This window comes from Lissotriton vulgaris, chromosome 2_1 (genome assembly GCF_964263255.1).
Source record: "Lissotriton vulgaris chromosome 2_1, aLisVul1.2, whole genome shotgun sequence".
In the NCBI taxonomy this organism is placed as follows: Eukaryota; Metazoa; Chordata; class Amphibia; order Caudata; family Salamandridae; genus Lissotriton; species Lissotriton vulgaris.
The window spans coordinates 193085702-193112164 of NC_141687.1; positions in this window are offsets into that span (position 1 = coordinate 193085702).

A 26463-nucleotide genomic window follows, 5' to 3' on the forward strand; every position below is an offset into this window, starting at 1 on the left:
CGTACATCAGGTCAGCACAGGGGCGTGCTGATTAGGCAAGGGCAGCAGGGCGTTGCTCAGCCCTGGCCTTTTGCAGGAAGTGCGGTAGGTGTGTGTGTGTTGGTGTGTTGTCGCCCCAGGGCCACAGTAGTCGATATTGCAATGTAGCATGCGCCAGGAGGGTAGGCCCGCACAGACGGGGACATGTAGGAGCTCAGGGCACACAAGTGAGGGGGCTCCTGGGAGGGAGGAGTAGCTGTGTGGCAATGTAACACAGTGGGGCAACTCATGTGCCACGTGCTGGGCATACCATCCAAGATTCCCAGGGTCGTAGTCATCCCACCACACCCACGACAGGCCTCTGTACATCTCCTTTATGCATGCAGATGGTGAAGTTACTGTAGGGATGAAAGGTCTTTTGTCTGCACTATCGTGCAGTAGCACATCTGTAGCTCTGAGCAGGAACTTGCATGTGGCCAGCACAACCTGACAGATATGTTAGCATTTTCTTGTGACTCCCACACTACTCACTGCCTGACATGGGACCAATGTGTACACATCCCACATGCATGAGTCCTTGGTTGTAGTTAGCGTGCATGAAATGTCCTTCACATGTACTCCCAACACATCCCAGGCCTGCACCTGTTGCACACAGACACTGCTCATTGCACCGAGCTGTGCCATTTTATCCACAGGTCTGGAGCTGGGTAAGCCAGTGCTGCTTCACGCAGAGCCACGGACGCAATGGCAGACCATTGCGGACACATGCTCTACTCCAGTCACATGGAGCTGCTCATCTCCTGCATGTCTTGGGGGCACTGCCCTTGGCAGTGCTGCGGATAGATTTCCGGCTGAGCTTCCGCTTTGCGGATGTCACCTGCGTTCAGCCTGTGTTTCATTGTCGCTCGTGCATATTCGAGTGGTCCATGGATGTCTGCCTCTCCAATGTAATGGTAGCTGACCTGGCTTTCGACGTGTTGTGTGAACCCCCTGTTGACCCACGGCCAGGAGTATCACTGTGATGCCCGTTTAAGGCTTGCATTAATGTTTGGCATGCAGGTAGGGAACTGGGCCTGGGAGATTGCACTAGTCGTTGTGTGCAGTGAGCACATTAAGCCACTACCCGATTGGGCTTTGGTGCACATTGGGTCAAGTGGCTGGAGTCAGTACATCTGTCCGGGTCAGCTGATGGATTATGTTGACAACATGTTGGATGTATTCGATGATGATCGCTCATTGGAGCTGTTGGCCTACACTGCAGCACTCGCGTTCATGGATGAGTGACAAGGTATCTGCAGCCACGACTGGATGTGGATGTGACTCATTGCACGTGTCCTGACTCCTGTTTGTAGGTGGTGGATCTGGTTACATGTCCCAAGACGGAAGTGGACATGGCTGCATTGTCCTGGATACATGATCCCGGCGCGGACAACCAACGCGGGTTGGCACTGACTCGTGTTGGTGATGGACTCCCCCGAGGTGGACATGGGCGCTTTCCTACGTTCCTCATTCAGGCATGCTGCTGCATTGGTCTGCATATCGTGGCACTTATCTTGGCCGTACTGACACACACTTGTTGATAAGGTTTGCGCACTTACACTTGTCTCCAACTGTCTTGTGTCTTGATTTGTATCCCAATGTGTGTGTCACGGACTCACTGGCTCCCTGCTATAAGCGCATTGCTACCCCATCAGGAATGTGGGTTTGTACTAGTGCATTCTTGTGTCCCTGTTTCGTGCTTTTCTAGGTGCGTACTTGTGTCCTGTGTTCATTTTCGCAAATGTTGGTGTTTGTACCACGTTGTGTTCGATGTTGGGGTGCTCTGCTTCCTATGTGTGTTTGTGCTGCATTGTGTGTGGGATGACACTTCAGCTCTGATTTGGCTCACCCTTCTCCCTTTCGGGCAGTGTGGTTTTCACTTCTGTGTGTGGGGCAGGCCTGGCGGTGCTTATCCCTGCTTTCCTCATCGCAAATGGGCTCATCCCACGTTTTTTCATGTTGAGGTTTGTGTTTTTATCTCCGTCGCGGTGGTTGTATCGCAGACATGGCACCGCGGTGTTGTGACTTCCACGTTTACACAGGGTTATTTTAGAGCAATGAGCTGCAATGTGAAAAGTTGCGTTCGCTTTTTTTGGTGATTTTTAGCACATGTGCTTGTGAATATACCCCTAAAACTTTACACCTCACCTTCCTAGACAAACTTTAAAAAATATAACTCATCCTTTCCCTTATCAACCATACAAATCCTACCACTGCCTCCACACTTCAAAGACTCCTTACCAACATGTTCTAAGTCACACTAGCAAACTCTTCAGTCATACTCTCTTCAGTAATGAGTCTTAGACCCAGTTACGACTCAGGCAACCCAGACTCGTCTGTCATTCCAGTAGTGCATACAAAATCAATGGCTGCCAAAATATAGATAGTAACTGTACATTTCTAGAAATAAAATCTGGAAAAAGTATTACCAACCAAATCACACTTAGCTCACCAAAGCTATGGGCCTATTTATAAAAAAATCATGCAATGCAGCACAGCAAGTCACCTTGCTGCACTGCACGACATGAAAAGGGCAGTATTGCACTATATTTTAAGCAATACAGTGCATTCCTGCCTTTTTCTCTGCACTGGTGCCTTTTGGGAGCCTAGCGCGAACCCAGGCACCCTTGCACTATGGTGTTCTAATAGCCTTATAGCCCTTCTGCCTCGTGCTATGACAGTTGTTAAAAGCCTTCTCCCACGTTATGGGCGTGAGGTTTGCGCTTATAGCTCGGGTTCACGATCTTTAACAACCGGTATAGCCCTTGGCAGTGGGTGATAAGGCTATAAACGTACATGCACTTTCTCATTTGCTTTACTTTAGGTTCAGATCTTGTGTTCATTAACATAACCTTCCTCATCAGACATCATTATATCATTACAGCTCTCTGCTTTTAGGTGAAACACATTCCCGACAGGACATGTTCCTTTTTTTTTAAGCTTAAGTTTATTAAGTAATGAAATGTAGCATGTACAAGAAAAAAAGTACAATACATTTCAATAAGAATATATCTATATATATAAAAACGAAAGTATGTCTGTTTGTCCCTTATGCATTACTACACCATTCATCCGATCGCCATGAAACTTTGGGAAGTTGTTGAGTACACTCCCGCGAGGGTTTCTGGCAAAAAAAAAAAGGGCCCTCATAATCTCTCTAATACTGAACGTTTACAGTTAACAGTGCGACTCGCTTTTGCAATGACCATCAACAAAGCACAAGGACAATCGCTGCAAGTGTGTGGACTAGATTTGGAGAATCCGTGCTTCTCGCATGGACAACTGTATGTGGCCAGCTCACACGTCAGAAAACCTTCTGATTTATTCATGTACACACCAGATGGAAAAACAAAAAATACTGTGTATCCACAAGCACACGAATAAATAAACAGAATTTAAACAACACTTTAAAATGTTTCCCATACTAAAATGAATACGTTTCAATAAAAATGACACAATGTAAATTGAATGTTATCATAACAAGTTTCCTTAAATTTCCTTTCTTCTGAGATCGCAGCAACGCGCGACGGGTAAGCGAGTCTAATTATAAAAGAAAGATAAGACCAAATGCAATCATTATTAAGGAACACACTGTATTAAATAAAAGAAAAAAAGGGGGTGAGGGGGAGAGAAAAGAGGGGAGGAGAATATATCAAAACGTTATATCTCTAAAGTCAAAGAGAAATAACGTATGCATAACGTCACTGTAAGCATAAAAACACTTGAGAGATAAAGAATCATACTGTAATACAGAATACAATGTAAGGAGTATAATAATAAGCTATGTAGAGAAGTAAAAATGACAACACATTCCAGAATGGATTTTTCCGAACTTCATCCGTACTGCATAGGAAGAAGCAACCAAAGTTAGGTAGGTGGACAAAGGAAGCCACAAAAGATCTCTTTTGATAGATACAGATATGGGAGTAAAATAATTGGTATCAAGTTTGTGATGAAAACAGAAGGCGTTCCACCAAGCTCTAAAGGTGACTTTGTCAGCCTGTTTCCTATTGGACGTTAGTAAATGGAGGGCTACTGCCAATAATAAATCTATTAACTTAAAATTTGATGGAGATTGGGGCCATAGAGGTGATAAAGACCCAAAGAAAATAGTAGATAGGGAGAAAGGAACATCAGTTCTAAAACGTTTATTAATTTGAGACCAAACTGATTGCCAAAAACGAGAAATAGAATAGCATTCAAACAGCATATGTTTTAAATCAGCATACGTGCTGGGACAAGACCAGCATGTAGGTGGAGAGTCAGAAGGGAATGATGTCAGTTTAGCAGGGGTGAATAAGAGGCGTTGGTAAACAAAATAAAGAGTTTGAGAGTGTTAGCCGCTCTGGAAGTTTGATGAATTTTGAACCATAGCTTGTCCCAAATGAAGGGCGACCAGCACTCTGTGAGATCCTTTTCCCAAGCCAATTCAGCTTTCGTTTTGACTCTGTCTGAGGAAAGAAATATATGCTTATATAAAGAGGAAGCTGAAGGAGAAGAGGTTAATAAGGGAAAAGGGTGGAACATCTCAGAGGCGGATTGGGAGCAGATGGTAAAGATTCAAGATATTGTATAAGAGAAGGAAGCAAATGACTATACTGTGCCCTAAAGGATGACGGAAAAGAGCAGAAAAGGATAAGGGAACACAATCAAGTAATATTTGCGAAATCCAAAACAACCCTTTGAGTCTCCAGGATTTCCAGTAAATGGTGCGGTTTTTTATACATAGTAAATTATTGTGCCAAATGGGTTGTTGATCTAATGAAGAGGGTGAAGGATATATGGCTGAGATACCCGCCACCCCCTCTCAACACAATCCCCAAAAGGAAGGGAAACCGGAAACTGTTCTTAAAGTTTTTGGATGTGGGATGGAGTGACCATCCCGGCCGTATTTATTAAAACAAAAAATTAAAACATTAAACGTTTTCATGTTATGTACAATTTCATTATCACATTACGATGTTTGGCTAACCTTAACATAATCTCTAATACAGAGGTTCTCCTAGCCGAACTAGCATCCTACAAAACATTCTCTAAGAACACTGAAATTGTACATCCTAACGTTTAAGGGCCAACGGCAAGGTCATAACCGGTGTCAAGATCCCTAACCAGACTTACCCCTCCCACTTAGGAGGGGCGATGGCACAGGGGCTTACCACAAGTGCAACTACTAACAATTTCCCTTGACTTGACGGGGGCACTTAAGACTCGACGCCATTTAAAGGTCGTTCGAACACTTGTGTGTGGTATCTAGAAGGTATCGTTGACCTCTCCCCACCCCACACAACTTACCGCATCTGCCGTCGCAGATGACACTAGCCCCGGGAAATTCCCCAGGAGGGGGCTGTAACCCCTCCTACAAAGGAAGGGGCCTTGACCGCCTTTCCTTTACTTCCGGCGACCCGCCCTTAGACGGGACCGCCTCCCCACTGAGGGGCCAATGGCCACCTCTCCCGAGCGCTCCCATCCGTGTTGGGTGACGCCCACTCATAGGGATCTACCAATTAGTGCTCACCGATCATGACCTTACCGCCTACCAAAAATAAATACGACAGTTCTTCAACCTATGAAAACATTGGTCGCTACGACCGAAGGAACATGCTAAAAATGCAACATCACATCAAATCACTTTAATCGTAACAACCTAAACGATATTCACCATCTTTATTAACCACAAACTGATACTGTTATAGTCTGTAAACGAAACGGAAAAACAAACTTATCAATTCACTTTATTGCACAACAACTTTGCTGTCCTCAGGGGCTGGTGGGTGGGTCAAAATTGGCTCTTCGTTCCGTCCCGAGCTCACGTGTAGCGAGGAGGTGCAGCTTCGGAGCACAAGAACAAGAGGACGTCTTCTGGTCTTGCGCCTTCTTTTATCCGTCTTCAGGGCGGGCGAAAACCCGCCCCTGCCCGCCCCGGGGGCGTGGCTGGCTGCGTCGGTGTCTAGGCCAGCCCACTCTAGGGCGGGAAAAGGCGCGCCCCGGCTACGCCGCTTCGGGCATACCAGCCGAGACGCGCCTCCCGCCCAAAAATGGCTTCCCGGGGGGATCGAGGCACTCATCCATACGTTCGGGGGGACCGAGTGGTCGCCCCTTTCCATATGGCTGAGATACCCGCCACCCCCTCTCAACACAATCCCCAAAAGGAAGGGAAACCGGAAACTGTTCTTAAAGTTTTTGGATGTGGGATGGAGTGACCATCCCGGCCGTATTTATTAAAACAAAAAATTAAAACATTAAACGTTTTCATGTTATGTACAATTTCATTATCACATTACGATGTTTGGCTAACCTTAACATAATCTCTAATACAGAGGTTCTCCTAGCCGAACTAGCATCCTACAAAACATTCTCTAAGAACACTGAAATTGTACATCCTAACGTTTAAGGGCCAACGGCAAGGTCATAACCGGTGTCAAGATCCCTAACCAGACTTACCCCTCCCACTTAGGAGGGGCGATGGCACAGGGGCTTACCACAAGTGCAACTACTAACAATTTCCCTTGACTTGACGGGGGCACTTAAGACTCGACGCCATTTAAAGGTCGTTCGAACACTTGTGTGTGGTATCTAGAAGGTATCGTTGACCTCTCCCCACCCCACACAACTTACCGCATCTGCCGTCGCAGATGACACTAGCCCCGGGAAATTCCCCAGGAGGGGGCTGTAACCCCTCCTACAAAGGAAGGGGCCTTGACCGCCTTTCCTTTACTTCCGGCGACCCGCCCTTAGACGGGACCGCCTCCCCACTGAGGGGCCAATGGCCACCTCTCCCGAGCGCTCCCATCCGTGTTGGGTGACGCCCACTCATAGGGATCTACCAATTAGTGCTCACCGATCATGACCTTACCGCCACAGGTCCGGATAGTTGACCGGCTATCCGGACCCCCCACAAAACTCCTACCTATAGGTCATGCTTTAAAGATTTTAACCAGGCTAGGAAGTCTCCTATGAGTAACTCGTTCCCCGCCCTCGACAGATGCACACCATCCCCCAAATACATACTATCATCATTAATACAATTATGCGAGATTGAATGCAATGTCTTGGACCGGAACAACCTACTTACTTTGTTATTCAACTTTTTAACCGAATGATTCAAAGCAGGGATCGAGATAGCCCCCCGCCACACTTTTCGTGGAATCATATGAGACCACGCAATTAGGCACCCCGGAACTCTCCTCGCTAACCAACTTACCGTGGAAAGCATAGCCTCCAGGAGCAGTCGTCTACCGGTGGTGACCAAATCATTGCCCCCCAAATGTACTATGACTATGGACGGCGGTGACCTCATCCGCCCTAACAGGCCCTCAAAAAATTCCTGAAACTGGTCAATACAGAGACCGCCCCTTCCGTAGAAGGACACTCTGTACCCGTATTCCCCAGCTATGTGAATCATGTCACCTGCTTTGAATACGTCTGCGGCCCGTCTCACGTATGAGTGGCCCACGACCCACACCTCCTTCTTCACAGCCGGTGACGTGCGACCGCTGGCCTGGTGTTGGGTCGACTGCTCAGTTTGCCCTGCCGCGTAAGCTTGCACAACTGAAAATAAACAAAAGACAAGAGGCGTGAGTACATGAATACAGCTTCACAACATGTGCAATCGCACGTACCTCTTATAACAATTGGAGGACCAACGCCCCACACGTTTCACCTGTTCTACATTAAGACCCCTGGCTGTAGCTTCAGTGGCAGCCCCTATACGAAAGGAGTGGGTCCCAAATTCGCCCGGGTCCAAGCCCGCTGCGGCAATGGCCATTGCAAGCACCCGTTGAAACTGAAACCTCGTCAGCGGGGTGGCGTCTGCATGCCTCAACAATGTCCCCCCCCATGATGCCACTCTCTGTGCTAGGTAATCTTCTAAGCACTGTACCGGACACATGGATGACTCGGGGTTCCTGCGAATGATCGTACAGTCCCCTCTCCCATCTTGGTCAGTCTTAGACCGGGGAAAGGAGACAATCATCGCGTCCCCCCTGATCTGAACATGCTCCCTGCACAAGCCCCCCGTCACATCCTGTTTGTTCCTTGCAACCAGCTCACTAACTCTCATAGCCCCGTGAAACGCCAGCGTAAATGCAGTCCGGAACAAACAGGTCTCAAAAGGGGACGAGCATGTATTCGGGAGCGTGGCCAGTAACAGGGACAACCTGTCTAGACCTATCGGTCGTCTCACGTCTACTCTGCGACCCTCTAGGCGTTGCCACCCACGCAGCGCTTTCTGTACTGTGAAAGACGCTGTTGGGTCCAGGATGCCATGGGCCCTGGCAACAAAGGAAATGGCGGCACGATGCCTTTGGGCCGTAGCCACCGATTTCCCAGCCCTGTGTAAAGACATAAGAAAGAGTACTACCCACTCTTCCTGACCCCAAAGACCCCCTCTCTCTGCCCCCAAAAAGGCTAAATAGGCCTGGAACGCCCCTTCATATGCCTTCCTTGTCCTGGGTGCTAGACTCTCTCCCACGAGGTGACGAAGTTCGGGGCACCGAGAGACCAGAGAGCTTCGGGGAAGGGTGCCGGCTCCGGGTCCGCTGAAGGAAGGAAACCCGAGAAAGCCTGCATGTGAAAACGAGACAGTGCATCAGCAGCCTGATTCATCACCCCTGGGACATGTTTTGCTCTGAAAACCACGTTCAGTTGCATACATAGTAAGACAATTTCTTTGAGCAGCCTCAAAATCAATTTACAATGGGCTGACTGACTGTTGATGCACTCTACCACGGTCATATTGTCGGACGAAAAGACTACAGAATGATCCCTGAAACCTTCTGGCCAGGTTCTCAGGGCAACGAGAATGGGAAATAATTCAAGGAAAGCGATATTACTCGTTAGCCCCTTCTCGTGCCACCATAGGGGCCATCTTTGAGCAGACCAGCTCGTGCCGAAGATGGCGCCAAACCCTATGCTTCCTGCTGAATCCGTCCATAGCCCAAGCTCTTCCGAGGACACGGCTGGCTTGTTCCAGACGACTCGGCCATTGAAGTCCGCCAGGAATGCTAACCATATCCGCATGTCCTGGCGGACCTCAGCCGATAACCTCGTGCGATGATGACCCTCCTTCAGGCCGATCATCGCTTGGGCAATGGAGCGGGAAAAAGGGCGAGCCATTGGGATTACTCTCAAGGCAAAATTCAACTTCCCCACTAATTGTTGCAACTGATGCAGTGTAACCTTGCGTGTGTTCAAACATACTCGGAGGGCTGACCCGAATTGTAACACTTTGCTAGCCGGTAAACGGAAACACCCCTCCCTTGAGTCCAACTCGATCCCCAAAAACTCGAGGCAAGTCGTGGGACCCATAGTTTTACCCGGTGCCAACGGCACACCAAAATGACCCATCAACCCACAGAATTCGTTTAAGGCCTGGGCACATTCGGGATTTCCGGCGGGGCCAAGGAACAAAAAGTCGTCAAGGTAGTGCATCACATTTCGAAAACCCGTCTTTTTAGTAAACACCCATTGCAGGAAAGTACTGAATTGCTCAAAATAGGCACATGATACAGAGCATCCCATTGGCATACACTTATCCATGTAAAATGATCCCTGGAACCCGAATCCCAAAAGACGCTGGTCGTCTGGGTGTACCGGGAGCAACCGGAACGCTGACTCGATATCGGATTTCGCCATCAACGTCCCGGGCCCCAGGCGATTCAAGATGGCTACTGCCTCATCAAACGATGCGTATCGCACCGAACAAACTTCAGGATCACTTGCGTCGTTCACCGAAAGGCCGTGTGGCGCAGACAGATTATGGATCAGACGAAACTCACCTGGGTCCTTCTTGGGGACCACCCCTAACGGAGAACAAACAAAATCCGGTACCGGGGGTACACTAAACGGGCCAGCGACCCGTCCCCGGCTAACCTCTTTCTGAATTTTTTCCTGCACCACAGATGAATGTTGTAAAACAGAAAGCTGATTCTTGCAAATCCCTACACCCTGAAAGTCCCCTACCGGGATGCGGAAACCATGTGTAAAACCGTTCCGCAGCACCCCGGCAGACGCACGATCCGGGTAATCACTGAGCCAGGGGATCATTGCCAAGGTATCAATCGGGGTCGGTAGAGGCGCCCCTCGGACTAAATTAGACCTGTTTGGCGCCTCCCTTGCCCCCATTCTCACCCGTTCTGGCTCTGCACGCTGACTCAGGATGGGATGACCCACACGTACTACATTCGTGTTTAAATTTACAGGACCCCGGAGGCCTGGTACATTTCCCTTTGTTGAAGTTATAACAGAAACCCTTTCTCCCGTTATTACCTGCGGGCCTCGACTGGTCGTCGGTGCTCGTACTTGGTCGAAAGGGCGACCCCACATTTTGGCGGGAGTAGTCAACAACATTGCTCCCGACCAATGGCATTCGTAACATTCCCGATTCTTTCATTTTATCCCACGTTAAAGAATCGTAACAATCCCAGGTCAAACTCTTGTTATGTTCTTTTTCCTTCCTGAACAGATTATCATAACAAAACCAATGGTTACCTTGATACGCCGTCGAGTAACCCATAATTCGTGATTGGTAAACGGGAAACTCAGGAAGCAACTCAGGCCTACGTTCCCCCAAAATCGACGTAAAAATACCCCAGGCATTGCCCCAGTTCCCAATGTTCTCATTTACCTTAAAGGCGGCCATTTTTGCGCGCCAAACACTCGGATGCATTAGGTCCTTCTGACTTTTTACATGCTCCACATCGTAATGATCAACAAGCAAGGAAAAAATATTCACGTATTCCCCTGCCCAGATCTTTTCCTTTATGGCTAAAGGCACATGCTGTCCCAATCTCTCTCTACGAGAGGGTGCTGACTCGTCCCGTGCAATCGGCAATGGCCGCTTACCTGAACCGGACGCAGCTTCTGCCGCTTGCGGCTTGTCTATCCCTGCCAACGGTGCGGCCACTCTAGCTGCCTCCTTCTTCTCGCGAAGTTTTTTGATCAGCGCCTGTGCCTCAGCAGCCGTGGCGCCATCACTGCTATCCCCCAACCATGCCGCTAGCTGTGCTGCCAGCTCGGGGGGCATGTCTTCCTTAGGTGTCGGGGTGACGACAACGGGGATTGGATTCCCCTCGATCGGTACTGGGGTCGGCGCCTCGAGCGGGGCAGAGGGAGCCGGGGCGTCCCCCCCAGCTGGAACCCTTTTCGATCTCTTAGGTCTCCCTCCAGCCGGTGGTTGGCCCGATCCCTCCTCCCCATCTCGCTCCGCCAGCCGCTTCTTTATGTCGGACATATCCTTAAAAAGGGCCCGAACCATCTGCTCGGTCGTCATTCTCTTTGGGCCTTTCTTGGGCATCTCTCCGACGAAGCCTCTGAAAGACAAAGAAAAAGATCAAAACGCTCAAAATTGGCTCTTCGTTCCGTCCCGAGCTCACGTGTAGCGAGGAGGTGCAGCTTCGGAGCACAAGAACAAGAGGACGTCTTCTGGTCTTGCGCCTTCTTTTATCCGTCTTCAGGGCGGGCGAAAACTCGCCCCTGCCCGCCCCGGGGGCGTGGCTGGCTGCGTCGGTGTCTAGGCCAGCCCACTCTAGGGCGGGAAAAGGCGCGCCCCGGCTACGCCGCTTCGGGCATACCAGCCGAGACGCGCCTCCCGCCCAAAAATGGCTTCCCGGGGGGATCGAGGCACTCATCCATACGTTCGGGGGGACCGAGTGGTCGCCCCTTTCCAAGAGGATGGTAAAAGAGGGATAAGAAGTTCATGCGTATGTGAAATAACTGGAGAACAGAAAGAGGCAATAGTATTGGTAAAAGCAAGAGACTCTTTAAAGTCAAAAGGGTATATGAAAAATGTTTCTATAGAGATCCAAATAGGAGGATGAATGCATTGATCAAGGTAAAGCCAATGGGAAGATTGTTTTAAAGAGAAAGCGTAGTGGTAAGATTTAAAGTCAGGAAACTTAAGACCACCAGAGGATTTGTCTGCTTTTAAAGAAGACTAGGCTGTACGGGGGATTTTCACTTCCAGAGAAATTTTGTTGATAGAAAATCAATCTTCTTAAAATAAAACCCAGGAATATGTACCGGGATCATTGAAAGAATATATAAAATCAAGGGGAAAGCATCATTTTGATAGAATGTAATCTTCCCCACCAAAAGAGAAAAAGTGGATGCCAACGAGTTTTGAGAATACAATCAAAATTTTATTTCAAAGTTTCTGAAATATTTGAAGAAAACCATAGGCCAAGATATTTTATTTTAGATGGTTGCCAAGAAAAGCAAGCATAAACTTTTGTTTGAGGTATGACATATTAAGAGGTAGGACTTCACATTTGTCTGAATTAAGCCGATATCCAGAAAGTTGAGAAAAACTATCCACTTGATGGAGAAAAGAAGGAATAGATGTGGCGGGATTGGAAGAATACAAGAACATATCATCTGCATAAATAGACGTTTTGATGTGTGAAGTACCAAGTTGGAATGCAGTACTCTGAGTGTCTTTTCTAATTTTGGTTAAAAAGGGTTTGAATGCTATTATAAATAAGAGGGGTGATAATGGACAACCTTGTCTTACACCTCTGAAAAGAGGAAAATAGTCTGAGGTGTTACCATTAACGAAAATTGGTGCTCTAGGGCCCGAGTATAATAAAGAAATAGAGGAGATTAATTTTGAAGGAAGTCCTATCCATTTTAAGGCCTGAAATATGAAATCCCATCCAATCCTGTCAAAAGATTTTTCTGCATCCAAAGCTTTAGCAGCAATGGAGTATTCAGGAGAGGAGGCTTACTAAGGATGTTAAAGAAAACTCTAGAATTATCAAATGCTAGACGACTTTTTACGAAACCTGACTGCTCAGGACCAATAAGATTGTGTAAGATAGGATCAATACAGGGACTGAGGTTCTTTGCAAATATCTTATAATCAAGGTTAACTATAAAAACTGGGCGGTAATTTTTACAGAGAAGGATCTTTATTATCCTTAGGGATTAAACATATCATGGCTTCTTGAAAAGATCCAGAAGAAGAACCAGCTGTGATTAAGTAATTAAAAAGAAGTAATACATTTGGGAGAAGCAAGTTGGCAAAATGTGCTTAAAATTCAGTAGTAAATCCATCAGGACCAGGAGCCTTTCCTCTTTTTATCACCGAGACTGCATGCATGATTTCTGAAAGGGAGATATTTTTTTATCTTTTTCTAAAGAAGCTAAATCAGTATGATGTCAGGGAGGGGGTCAATAGAATGACAATAAGCAGAGAGGTCATGTGAGGATGGGTGTTGTTCAGGAGTATATCAAGTTTTGTAGAAAGAAACAAACTCATTCAAAATGTCACTGTCTTTAAATAATGAAGTACTGGTAGCATTCCGTATGAAATCTACTTTAGTCAGTTCTCGTCATATTTTCAAATAATTCGCTAATAATTTCCCCATTTTATTTTGGCCTCCATAATAATGACAACTACTTTTTAAAAGATAAGACGATGCAGCTTCTATGGTCAATTTATTGAAGGTAAGTTTTGCATCAATAAGATTCTTTAAAGATGATTCAGTATTTGAGTGATGATAGGTAAGCTCGAGTTATTTAATTGTGGTAGTCAATTGGACAGTTATGGCTTCAAAATATTTCATTTTTTGAGAAACATAATTCATTAAAAAGCCTCTAGCTGCAGCCTTGGAAGAGTCCCAAACCATTACGGGAGAGGAGTTTGGAGTAAAATTCAAACAAAAGAATTCAGAAACGAAGGTGCTGAATTGGTCTGAAAATTTAGGATCAGATAATAATGTATTATTAAAGCGCCATCTACCAGCATGTGGAGTAAAAGGTATCAAATCAAAATCAACATAAACTAGGGCATGAACTTATATTAAAATTGTGCCAATTTCGGAGTGCAGAACCTGCTGGGATAAAGATTTACTGAAAAATAGGTCATCAATTTGAGATTGTGACTGATGTGGCGAGTAGAAACTATAATCTCGAAGATCTATGTGTATGGCGGAAGTGAATTGAGAATGTATCTTAGTGTTGAGAAACGTAACTGAGGAGTGTCTGCCCAATACAGGGTCAAGGACCTGGTTACAATCTCCACCAAAATAATATATTCATCATCAAATAAAATAAGTTTATCAGAGATATGGACCCAAAATACATTATCAACATTAACTGGTGCGTATACATTAAAAAGAACTATAAGTATCTGATTAATGAGTACTTTAATAATTACCCAACGACCATCAGAGTCTGATTCTTGAGGAATAACTGAGATCTGATATTTCTTGTGGCAGAGGATGGAACATCTATTTTTCTTGCCAAGAGCTGGGGAGGAAAAAGCATTGCCTACCTAACATCCTTTCAGTTCAGACGCCTCAATTTTAGACAAATGAGTTTCTTGGATCAATGCAATGTTTGTTGCTGTCCTACCGTTGATGTGGAACTACCAAGATTAAGCACGGCAAAAACAAAATTACCATAATATGCTGTTTTTGAGGAAATCTACTGTGATGTACTGATTTATGATTACAAATTTACATTGAAGCCCTGAAGAAGTCTCATTGTCAGAGACGAAACGCGTTGGCTGGCTAAGATGGAAATCCATTTGTGTTCTTGGATTTTTCTTGTGTTGAAACACTACAATAAAGAATTTGAATAAGAAAATCTGCAAGAATTCTGACTTTTTTTCACAAGATTGTGCACTTTTATATGTACTGTGGACATTTGAAACTATAAAGACAATACCTTTTGGATGGGTGCTGATTTCTTATCATACATTGCAATGTTTGTTTATAACTTGGCTAAATGAGTTAATATCCGTTGTCTTTTTGTAGGGCTATTTACTACTTTAACATGCCATGTAGTAACTCTAAATATAACCAATAAAATGTACATGAACAATTACTATGCAAACAGTGACATTTTCAAATATACAACTAAGAGAAAGAAATAAAGATGTAAGTGTAGAATCAGGATTCAAAAAGGAGCAGCAAGAAGGATAGTAGAGATTTCATAGAATATGAGCAAGAAAAAAGATGAGAAAAGGGAAGGTAGGGAGAGAGGGAAAACAAAGGAAAGAGCGAAAAGACAAAACAATTGAGATATAACAAAAAGACATACCACATGAAGACAATGAGAGCAGGGAGGGTGGAGCCACTTAGGGAAGGCAGCACAATGGACAAAAGACTTTCAGCTAGATTCATTAACGAAAAATGGGCTCGCAAAGGGCCAGATTCTGAGAATCTGGCCCTTTTTGAGTGCAATTTTTGCATTTGGGATTCATCATCCCAAATGCAAAATTCGCTATTAAAGAATTCGCACATTTGCGAGGAATTGTATTTAAGGAATCTCTATTTGAGATTCCTTAAATGCAATTCATGAACTATTTTAAAACTGCGAAATCGCAATTTTTGGCCGCTATTTACTGCGAGGTCAAACCTCGTGGTAAATAGGGAAAACTTAGAAAAATGCATTTAAATGCATTTTTCTAAGTTGCATGCTACACACACACATGTCCTTTGGACATGTGTGTGCGCAACACCAATGTAGATTACATTTCAGGGGTGCTACAGGGTGTCCTTTGGACACCCCTGGCACCCTTGAAATCGCATCCTTATTTAAAGGCCCATAGGAATCAATGGGGAGTTATTCCTTATTTGCGATTAGCAATTTGCTAATCGCAAATAAGGAATGTGTAGGAATCGCAAATTATTTAGCCATTCCTACATGAATCCCGTTTTGCAAGTCCTTAATAGCGATTACTTAATAATCACTATTAAGGACTCGCAAAACGGCACTATGATGAATCTAGCTGTTTGTGAGGAGAAACAGCAGCACGGATAATATCCTCTAGGAATAATGAAGAAGACACAAAGCGAAGGACCACAAAAATCGCATCTAATGAAAAAAGAAAAAGAAAATGTGAACAAAGGACATTATGACAGAACAAAATACATTGGGATTGGAACAGCTATTATTAAAAAAGTAGGCAAAAAAATATTTATGGCCGAGGAATGTCCATGGATTCATCTCTGAAGGTGTTCCAGAAATGCTGAAGAAGTGCAGGGTTTTCACAGTTTGTTGTTTTGTTATTATAAGTCACCTTAAACAAACAAGGATGAAATAAGCCATATCGAGCATTCAGATTACGCAGAGCAGGTCTCATATCCAGGAGCTTTTTTAGACAATCTGCAGTAGCCTTTGCATAATCTTGAGCAAAGAAAAGATTAGAACCATTCAAAAAGATTTTCCCTTTTTAATTGGCAGCGTGAAGAACTTTGAGCAAATCCGTATATTCTAAAAAGTACAATATGACTTCTCTAGGTTTCGTGGAAAAAGTTGAAGAAGAGGAAAAACGAGGACTCTCCCCCAACCTATGCGCCCATTGGATGTTCAATGGAAGAGTGTCAGGAAAACCAAGAAGTGTTGATAAAAAAGTTTGATAAAAGGACGATGGGTCAGAAACTTCGAGGTCTTCAGCAAGGCCATAAATGCGTAGGTTATTACGTCTGTCGCGGTTTTCCAAATTTGTTGTTTAAGCCGTTGTATCTCCCTGTGCATACAAGGGACTTGATCCGTGATAGCGTGAACAGAATCTATTCATTTCTCAAGCTCTTCTACTTTTTGCTCCGTGTACGACCAATTATCCTCAAGGCTCTGAAGATGGGTGTTTGTTTCTTTCATATACAGTTTGAGGGAACGGATTTGGTCCAAGAGAAGTTCCATGAAGATTGAAGAAGAGGAATTAGTAGGAGACAGTGGATTAGTCTTTATGTGATTGCCTGATGAAGTAATGGATGCAGAGGGTATTTTAGATCCTGTCTTAGAACTTGAACGAAAGCTGTGTTAGGTATCAAGCCTCTTGATCCAGCAGAATCATGAACTATCCCCTTCATATTCTCTTGTAGGACACTGAAGGGATTATGGACCTCTAATGACACACATTTAGCTTGTTGAATGCCACTGCGATTGGTACGAGGCATTTCCATCAAGTGTATGTGAAAATAAAATCTATTTATGAAAAGCACAGGAATTTGAAATGATGTCCAGAGCCGCAGACAGAATAGTAAGGAATAGAGCTGTAGAAACTAGAGCAATAAATCAGTCCATGAGTAAAAAAATACTCATATGGTTGAGCAGAAATAGAAAAATCTGTGAGAAAATATTAACCAGGATTTAAAATAAAGTCCAGAGCCGCAGAAAAAAATAGTAAGGAATGGAGCTGCAGAAACTAGAACAATAAATCAGTTCATGATCAAAGAATACAACAGAGAGCAGGGATAAGGAAAGCGGTGAGAAAATATTGACAAGGGCTCACTTAAAAACAGCATTTGAGCGTTATTCTTTGAGGAGAAAATCCTGGAAGGCAGGCGGGAAACGAGAAGAGTGGAGAGAAAACAAAATGGCGGCCGCAGCTCCTCATCGAGCTGCTAGCGACACACAAATGTCCAAAAACATTGTTTGCACTCACCCCTTTTACCCGCAAACGTCGCTAATGAAGGAGGGGATATTCTGACCCCTAAAAATGCAGTTCTTGGATGGATTATGGCTCTCTACGCCTCAATGGAGCTCCCCTGGACCGCGGCGATTTCCCTCGGCTTGTAAGCCACGCCCCCAGGACATGTTCCTTTAAAATTATTTTTCATATGATTCTCTTTATTTTTCCTGACAGTGGTTCTGGGTCACATGTTTGTGAATCTGAGTGGAAGGCTGTTTTTATCTGATCTGGATTGACTCCTGCATATTGGAGATGATCTCGGAGTGGCTTCCAGTGTAGAACAGTGAACTGGTGAAAATGGAAAAGGACATGCCATTTGGTCGAGGTGTGAGCATCACTTCCTTATAAATGAGGTGTGCCCATGAGATACATTATGAGACGTTAGGACTGTGGGCAGAAAGCTGAGCGGTGTCCCTTGGGAATGGGGTTTATGCTCTCTTGCTCCCCATTTGACCAGCAGCAATCAGGCAAATAAGGATGTGTTCGCTTGCAGAGAGAGCTATGAGAAATGCCTAGGGCATCTCATGTGCAGCAGCAAGGGTATGTTGAGGAGTTTGACTCCTCGTCTCAATTCTCCTCTCCCTTCTCTTTTAAGGGGAGGAAGAGGCATGTCAAAAGCTCTACAGGGTCCTAGATTCCATGAGAGTCTTAAGTTTCGAGCTTGAGCTCGGAGTATCGTCCGGAACGGTTCTGTTTAACTGTCCTCATTTTTAATGGTGGAGATGAGTCTGATGGCTTAGTAGACGAATGTGTCCAGCGTAGGGGCCTGTGTTTCACATCATGGTCACAGGTTCATACTAAGCATGTACGAATTTTGCGGATTTGAGAATTCGCAATCCGCAAAATTCGCGAATTCGTGCAAATTTGCGGATTTTTTATTTTTGCCCGTTCGCGGGTGTTCGCGGGGAACTTTGCGTATTCACGGGGCGCTTTGCGTGTTCGCTGTTTTTTTTTGCCTGGTTCATCACTGCCTCCCTCTCGTTTTTTATGCCCTTCTGCCCTCTGTACCACTTGTTTTTGTGCCTTTCTGCCCTCTGCCCCACTCTTGTTTGTGCCCTTTTGCCCTCTGCCCCACTGGTTTCTGTGCCCTTCTGCCCTCTGCCTAACTCATGCCCTCTGTCCCACTTTGTGCCCTTCTGCCATCAGCAATAAGTCAGCTTCAACAGGAAGCACTAATAGATAAAGTAAAGCAGGTGTTTGAGTTGAAGGTCAAATTAAGTTACACAGTCATTAATCACCCCAATTTTGGGGTGATTAATGATTGTGTAACTGAATTTGAGATTCAACTCTAGCACCTGCTTTACTTTATCTATTAGTGTTTCCTGTTGAAGCTGACTTTTGTAACTATTTTAGAGGCTCTTACAGCTTGCCGGCGCCATTCTAAAATAGTTACAAAAAGTCAGCTTGAACTTTTGACCCAATCCGTTCCGCTCGTGGATTTTGCGGGAAATTCGCGAATCTCGCGGTTTGCGAATTTACCGAAAATCCGCAAAATCCGCGAGCGGAACTGATTTTCCGCCCATGCTTAGTTCATACCCTGGTTGGTCCACTCAGCCTTTCATCCTTCCGAAGTCAATAAAATGAGTACCATTCAGTTGGGTAACAATAGATATCTGTTATTTAGCGCCAAGATACCCACCGCGGTGAACGTTCCCTTTACAAATACACGTTGTGCTATGATATGAAGACGAAGGATATTGAGGTAATCGCCCAATTACGATCATTCCTAATCTAACCCTTGTTTGTCACAGTTCTCCCAACTGTCTCTCCCATGATGCATTTCAGTACGGAGATTCCAAGCTTTCTCGATTTAGTGAGTCAGCAGGACATGATGTGCTATGGAAGAAGTGTTTGGGAAAAAGTACTATGAAAAATAGTAGTTTAAAGCAACAGAAGGCTGCCCCACCCATTGAAGTGTGGCCATCAGAAGAAGGGACTGCTGAAGAAGAGGAGGACTAACAGCAAAGATAGTTACCTTGAAGCAATTGGACGATTTCTCACCACCGTACATAACTCTGCACCAGCGCTAGGCTTTTTAGCACACTGCATGCATCCGATTGTGACTACACTGAAAATAGAACTATTGACGCGACACGCAAGGTACCCAAATTATGTCTTGTGACACGAATCCATCATATATACTTGATGCTTTCAATGCCACAAATGATCTGAGCATTGTTCCATTTTCAAATCTAATTTAAATAATTCTTAGCTATGTTCCTAAAATGCACAGATAAAGTCCCTAAAGTTATTACTTCAGCGATGCAATTCTCATAATCTGGTTCATGATGCATTGGAAACAAGGACACTGATTTCCTATTCTGATGTAGTGGTTTAAACAGATTGGGAAACGCCTGGCGCGTGGGCGATTTCAGCCTGTGTATGCCTGAAAGGCACAAAGTCGCAGGCTTTTTAGTGATGAAAAAAGTAAATAAATTAAGATTTTAAAAGCTGATGCGAGTTCCAAATGCTGTTGACTCGCAACATCAATGTTGCACTTTGTGAGGTGAAAGGAAAAGGAAGTTACAAGAGCCTGCCAAGAGACATATTTAAATATTTGCTGGAGCTCATGTAACCCAAAAAAACAATTAAAAAGTAGCATAGTGAGTGAGAGGGACTAGTATCACTTCACCACTTTGTTCATCTTCTTTAGGGACATTTAATGGGGCAGCAGCTTTTAGCCTACCTAGTTGGTTTGCCCCTTGCTCACAATTGATAGTGTGGCAGGACATTGGGCCTTTTCCAACGTCAATAATTTGGTTGCTGCTGAAAACAAATGTATGGGAGCAATCACTCTCTTGCCCCCAGCACCCTCGTGTCCCCCTTATTTCAGGATTTGGGTGTTAAAAGAACCGAGGTCAAAGCTAAATTGTGCCCCCTCCTATATTAGAAGATAATTTGGACCCGCCCGAACTTGCTCTTTATGTAACTGCCCTACAGGATGTTATTGCTGCAGACCGAGTCCATAAAATCTCCTGGTTGCTGCTAATTAAAGAGCATCTCCTTTCCAGTGGCGGCTTCTCTGCTAAGGTGGGGGAGCGCAGCCCACTGCTCTTTGAGCAATGCAAAAAGAAGAAATAAAATTATATTAACACAATGTTATTATCAATGAATTTTTCCGTACTGAGGCAGTTTTGTTTACCTTATGGGGTAGGACGGGGCTGGGCGGGGATGGGCTGTCATCACAGCCAGCAGGGGGAGGTGTGGTTTGTGCATTAAAGTGCGCATGACGGTTTGCCAGCCGTCTTGGGCCGGCCATACAGACATGCGCACTTAGCATTTAGAATATGCACAGGCTTCCACTTCTTGTTTTAGCACCGAACCAGGTTGCTCCCCACCCCGGTCCAGACACTTCTCACGGCTCCTCCCGAGGGCTTGTGACCCCTGCCTCCTGCTGCTGCTGCTGCCGTGAGTTCGCGGCTCCTGGTGACTGCTGATTTTTTTTTAATTGATTTATTTATTTATATTTATTGTTCTGAGTGTATTTTTGTCCTCTGTATTTCTGGAGTTCTGCTCGCCTTTCTGCATTTCTTTACTGTATTTAGACTCCTGCCTTACTGTTTTCCCCTGCTCTGGCGTTGTTTCCCCGTTTTCCCGCTGCTGCCTCCCTGCGGCCCGCCCACTTTACCCTTCCCATTCGCCGCCTCGCTCCCGCCTCCCAGCTGCTCCTCCCTCCCACTTCGCCTCTTATGGAGCACAACGCCAGGACGCGCAGCGAATGCGCGCAGCGGGTGCGCCGTTTGTGCACCAAAGGCAAGCCCATCTATGCCCATCTGCGACTGGACCATGCCCAGCGCCAGAACCCCATGACCTCGCCGGACCCAAACCGACCGACTGAAATACGACAGCGCCGCCCTCATCGCACTCAACACCGACGATCGGCCACCTGCTATCAAGCCACCCCTAGACGCACACACGGACCCTTCACCTGTCAAGCCTGCAAATTCACCTGTCTCAGACCCCGCACTCTGCCCGCCAAAGCCAACAACAACAACCACCTCAAGTGCATCCTCCTCAACACCTGCTCCGTCATATACATAAATAAAACATATTAATTTTTCAGAAAGACACACATTCACTGGATGGTGTCATCAGTGATGTCATGAGTGATGTCACTGACCATGTCATGAGTGATGTAATATGTGACGTCATCAGCAGTGCATTGCAGGCGCGCAAGTTATAGTGAGTCCAACTAACTATAACGTGGGAATTTCAATGGTTTTATGTCAGTAAAATTTCCAGCTAACTATAACTGGTGTGAAACTTATGGTTTTTTCAGTGAATTTAATAGGTTTTTTAAATGCTAATTCCTAACTATAACTGGTGTGAAACCTCTGTTTTTTTCAGTGAATTTCATTGGTTTTTTAAATGCTAATTCCTAACTATATATAGGGCCTCAAACCTATGAAATGTAATATTTTTTATATGGAATCCTATATTGTACATTTATATAATACTTTTTTTTTCTTTTTTTGTCCTGGTGCGCTCCCGGTGCGCGCCCCGGTGTGCACACCGGAAAGCGCACTTTTCCGGCGCGCCTCGTGGCGCGCACCGGTGAGCGTCCCGTTAGCGCTATTGCCGCGAACGAAAACATCATCGTGACGTATCGCGTAGCCGCGTCCGCGTGATACGCACGGCGTTAGCGCTCCCAGAAGCACTCGAGCGAATGCGATCGCGCAACGTAAGCATCTGACGCGCTTATGCGACGCGCCCCTGGGCGCGTCCCGGGCCGCGCCCCGGGGCGCGTAGCGTAAGCGCGTCTGGTCATGTGACCTAAAAATAACACTTTTTATTGGTTCAGGACAGTTTTGGTTTCCAAATGATGAAAGCCCTGGTCATGTGACCTTAAAATAACTCTTTTCATTGGTTGTTATCAGTTTTTTTTACAACTAATGAAAACCCCACCCATTTCCTTCATTTTTTCTTTCACTTTGGAGACAGCAAGACCTGTTTTTTTCTGTCCTACCATTTTGTGGAAAGAATGGCATCTAGACCATCCAGCAGTAGTGAGGACTCAGATGGCTTTATTCAGGAAGAGCCTCCTCAGCCCAAGATCAAGGAGCATTTTATTTGGAATTTCTTTTCAATACCTGAAGGATTAAAAAAGGTGAATGCTCCCAAAGTAGAATGCAAAATCTGCCAAACTGTGCTTTCCCGAGGAGACCCAAAAAGGAAGTACAGTTTTGGCAATTCGACAATGATTCGCCATGTCCAACGCAGGCACCCCCAGAACTATGCCCGGGAGTGTGTCCGAGACCTGACACGTAATCGCCCAAGGGATGGTGCCTCTACATCTACAGGAGGAGCCACAACATCAGGAAGAGGACGTGCAGCGGAATTTGAGATGATTCCGAACATTCAACCTGTTTTAGTGACATTACTATTAAGTGCAAGCAATGCGATAAACTGCTTTGCTATAGTGAGCAGAGCATCAAGCTCATTGCACGCAAGAGGCAAGAACACCGCTGCCTTCCCCAGCCCTTATTTGTCCACTTTTTTGCTCCTGTTGAGCAGTTTTGCATTCCCTGTTTTTGTTCTGAAAAAAACATTAAAAAAGAAGAAAAAAAAACTGTTCTTTTTAGAACTACCTCCAGGTCTCAAAAAAGAGCTATATTCTTATCAAATTCAAAATGAGTAACTGAAGTGGAGTGCAGTGAGAGAGGCGAGGAAATGAAAATGAGTGAGAAAGCAAAGAAAGGGACGAGTGGGGAAGGGAAGTGATGTAGGGGGACAGAAAGAAGGTGAGTGTGGAGAACGAGAGTGAGGAGAACTAGAGTGAACATGGGGAATGTGGGTAAGTGAAGAAAATATAGTAAAAGAACGGTGGTGTGGAAGGGTAAGAAAAGACTGACGCAAGCCCTTTCACATTATACCTGCGCCAGGTGTAATGTATGCAAAGGGGGCGTATAGATGCAAGAAAGGGTCGTAGAAGTGACGCAGTGAAATCTATGCAATTTCACTGGTTCACTTTTAGGACATCATTGCGTCAAAATCTTGCGCCTGCCTCACAGCAGGCGTAAGACTGATGCAGGCCCTTTCACATGGGGCTGGCCCCATGTGAAAGGATGCATTGCTGGAGTTGCATCACTTTTGTGACACACTCCAGCAATGCATCACTACCTCTAAGCACTTTAAATTATTATTTTACTGTTTCACTGGGTTTTTAACATGGTACGCTCCCCGGTCCGCTCACCGGTGCGCGTACCAGGTGCTCCCCCCGAGCAAATCGAAAAAAAAAAATGTTGGGCCCGCGGGGCCCTTTTATGGCCCCCACATCAAACCTAGGAGATCAGGGGGGGTCTACTCTGCCCCCTTATGGTCATTTCCCCCTTTGTTTTTGCCTCCTCTTGTGTCTCGATCTTACCGAGACACAAGATGGCGGCCGCTCCGGACTGTTTTGAATGTTTACAGACACCCGAGAGCCAATCAGCTTTCCGCGCGCAAGTCGCGTGGCGCGCCCGGTGCACTCCCCGGTGCGCGTACCGGGGCGCTGCCATAGATATATATATTTTTTTGAACCTAAATTACTCAAAAACCACTGGAGCACATATCTTGAGACATAGCAAAGGCACATCGGGCTACCAGTCTCTAAAATTTTGCCAAGTTTGGTGGAAATCCATTCAGCCGTTCGGGCTAAAAGTGAGGTCGATCGCCCTATGGAAATTAACATGGGGAAAACACGTTTTGGGAAAACCCTTTTATCTCGGCCCCCGCTTGACGAATCCCCCCAAAACTTCCAAGGAAGGACCAGAGCTCCGCGAGGCAAATTTGAGGAAATTTTCAGGCAGATACGTCGACCGGCGCCAAAGTTATTCCAAATAGAATTTTGAGATTTTGCATTGAAAAAAATCCTAACTATAACTACCTACTGGCGACTGCCAGTAGGTAATATATATATATATATATATAGATATATATATATATATATCTATATATATATATATATATATTGAAAAGCAATGCGCCTAGGGCTTCGAGAGGGCTCACCAAGGAAACATCGACTGTCCAGCCTTCACCAGCCCCAATCACACTCACAGCCTCCCTCCAAGGTTTGTGGAGAAGTCCGACGCGTTTCGGGGCAGACACGCCCCTTCTTCATGGACAAAACACGATGCACATTACACTCATCAGGTCTGTTTGAATGCGTTTTTATTCAAACAGTGGGCCGTCCTAAGTGGGCGTGGTTTATCATGCTGCGCTCACAGGCATGCTGGAAGCTGTAGTCTCTGATGATGAGTGCTGATTCTTCCTTAAGTAGGTTGCGCACGAATGTCTCAAATTTATCATCTTGATTATTGCACCTCATCGGTTGGAGGTCGGGGGGTTGGCTGGGGTGTGATGAATATTTTCATGATGATTCCTGCTGCACAAGCAAAGATGGGTATCTTCGCTCCAGTCCCCGTCATGTTGTTAGCTTCTAGCATTTGACGGAGCGGAGCCCCTCCCACGGTCGAGGCAGACCGGAGAAATTTTGAAAAGCATTGCGCCAAGCGCTTCGAGAGGGCTCACCAAGGAAACATCGACTGTCCAGCCTTCACCAGCCCCAATCACACTCACAGCCTCCCTCCAAGGTTTGTGGAGAAGTCCGACGCGTTTCGGGGCAGACACGCCCCTTCTTCATGGACAATACACGATGCACATTACACTCATCAGGTCTGTTGAATGCGTTTTTATTCAAACAGTGGGCCGTCCTAAGTGGGCGTGGTTTATCATGCTGCGCTCCCAGGCATGCTGGAAGCTGTAGTCTCTGATGATGAGTGCTGATTCTTCCTTAAGTAGGTTGCGCACGAATGTCTCAAATTTGTCATCTTGATTATTGCACCTCATGCGTATATATATATATATATAAAGTCGACGTTTGACTCTCCTTCTCAGTCAAAAACACACGAATAAAAAAAAAACTCTACGCGTTTCAGGAGCTCACCTCCCTTGTTCACTAGAATTGGGATATATATATATATATATAAAAAATGTAACTTGAAAAAAACTGTGGAGCTCTGAGTATTTAACTGTGGTTGTTTTACTTACTGACTGTCTGTGAGCAAGGCGGACGCCCGAAACGCGTCAGATTTTGTTAGACTCAGCTTTTAAATAAACCTTTGTGCCTTCAATTACGCTGGATTCGTGTGGTTTTCCATGGTCGTGTGAAACGGAGCTCTGGGAGGCTGCAGCTGTTGCATATATATATATATATGTAATCTATGTGTACTTTTGTAGCCCTAGTGGCCGAAATAAAGTTCATTTGACTTGGTTTGACTTGATACAGACATTGGTTACCCAGGTTTGTATCTAATGAAGTAAAAAGGTGCTTTACCTGGTGCCAAGTATAGTAGGAAGGGCTTTACATTTTGAACCTTCGGAAAAATATAAAATACAAATATTAGAGGGGTTTACATTGTGAAACTTTTGACAAATGCAATGAGAAGAGGTTTTACATTGTGGACTCTTTGGCATAAAGAATGGGAAAGAGTTTAGCATTGTGAGATCTGTTACAAACAATAGGAATGGGTTTCATGCTATTTAGCACTGAGAGATATTCTTCCGCATGTTTCTTGTTCAGGTGGGGCAAGCGGTCTGTTTTTTCATTTTGCTCATTTTCAATTTGTTTACACATATTTTTATTGGCATCAGCATATATAGCCACTCAGGTTGTGTATAGACCAGGGGTCTCCAACCTTTTCTGTAATGAGAGCTATTTCTGATCAGTGAAAATCGTTGTGAGCTACTGAAGGCCATGTAACTTGCCCATTGTTAAAAGACACGCCCTTGTTCAGCTTCATTGACTTTGAACCTAATGTTCATGGAGCCCGATACTATGGTTTGAACAAAATACTGTGACTATGGGTACTATGATTAGGCTGTCATGTGCGTCAGTGAGAGCATGGTCTGTGGGGATGTATGAACATGTGTGTGAATGAATGGGATAAATGTGTATGGGTGACTGAGAGCCTGTGTCGTATGTACTTGTGTCACAGGACACACCTTTCACTATATTTGGCACCGTTGCATGTACAATACAAACATGT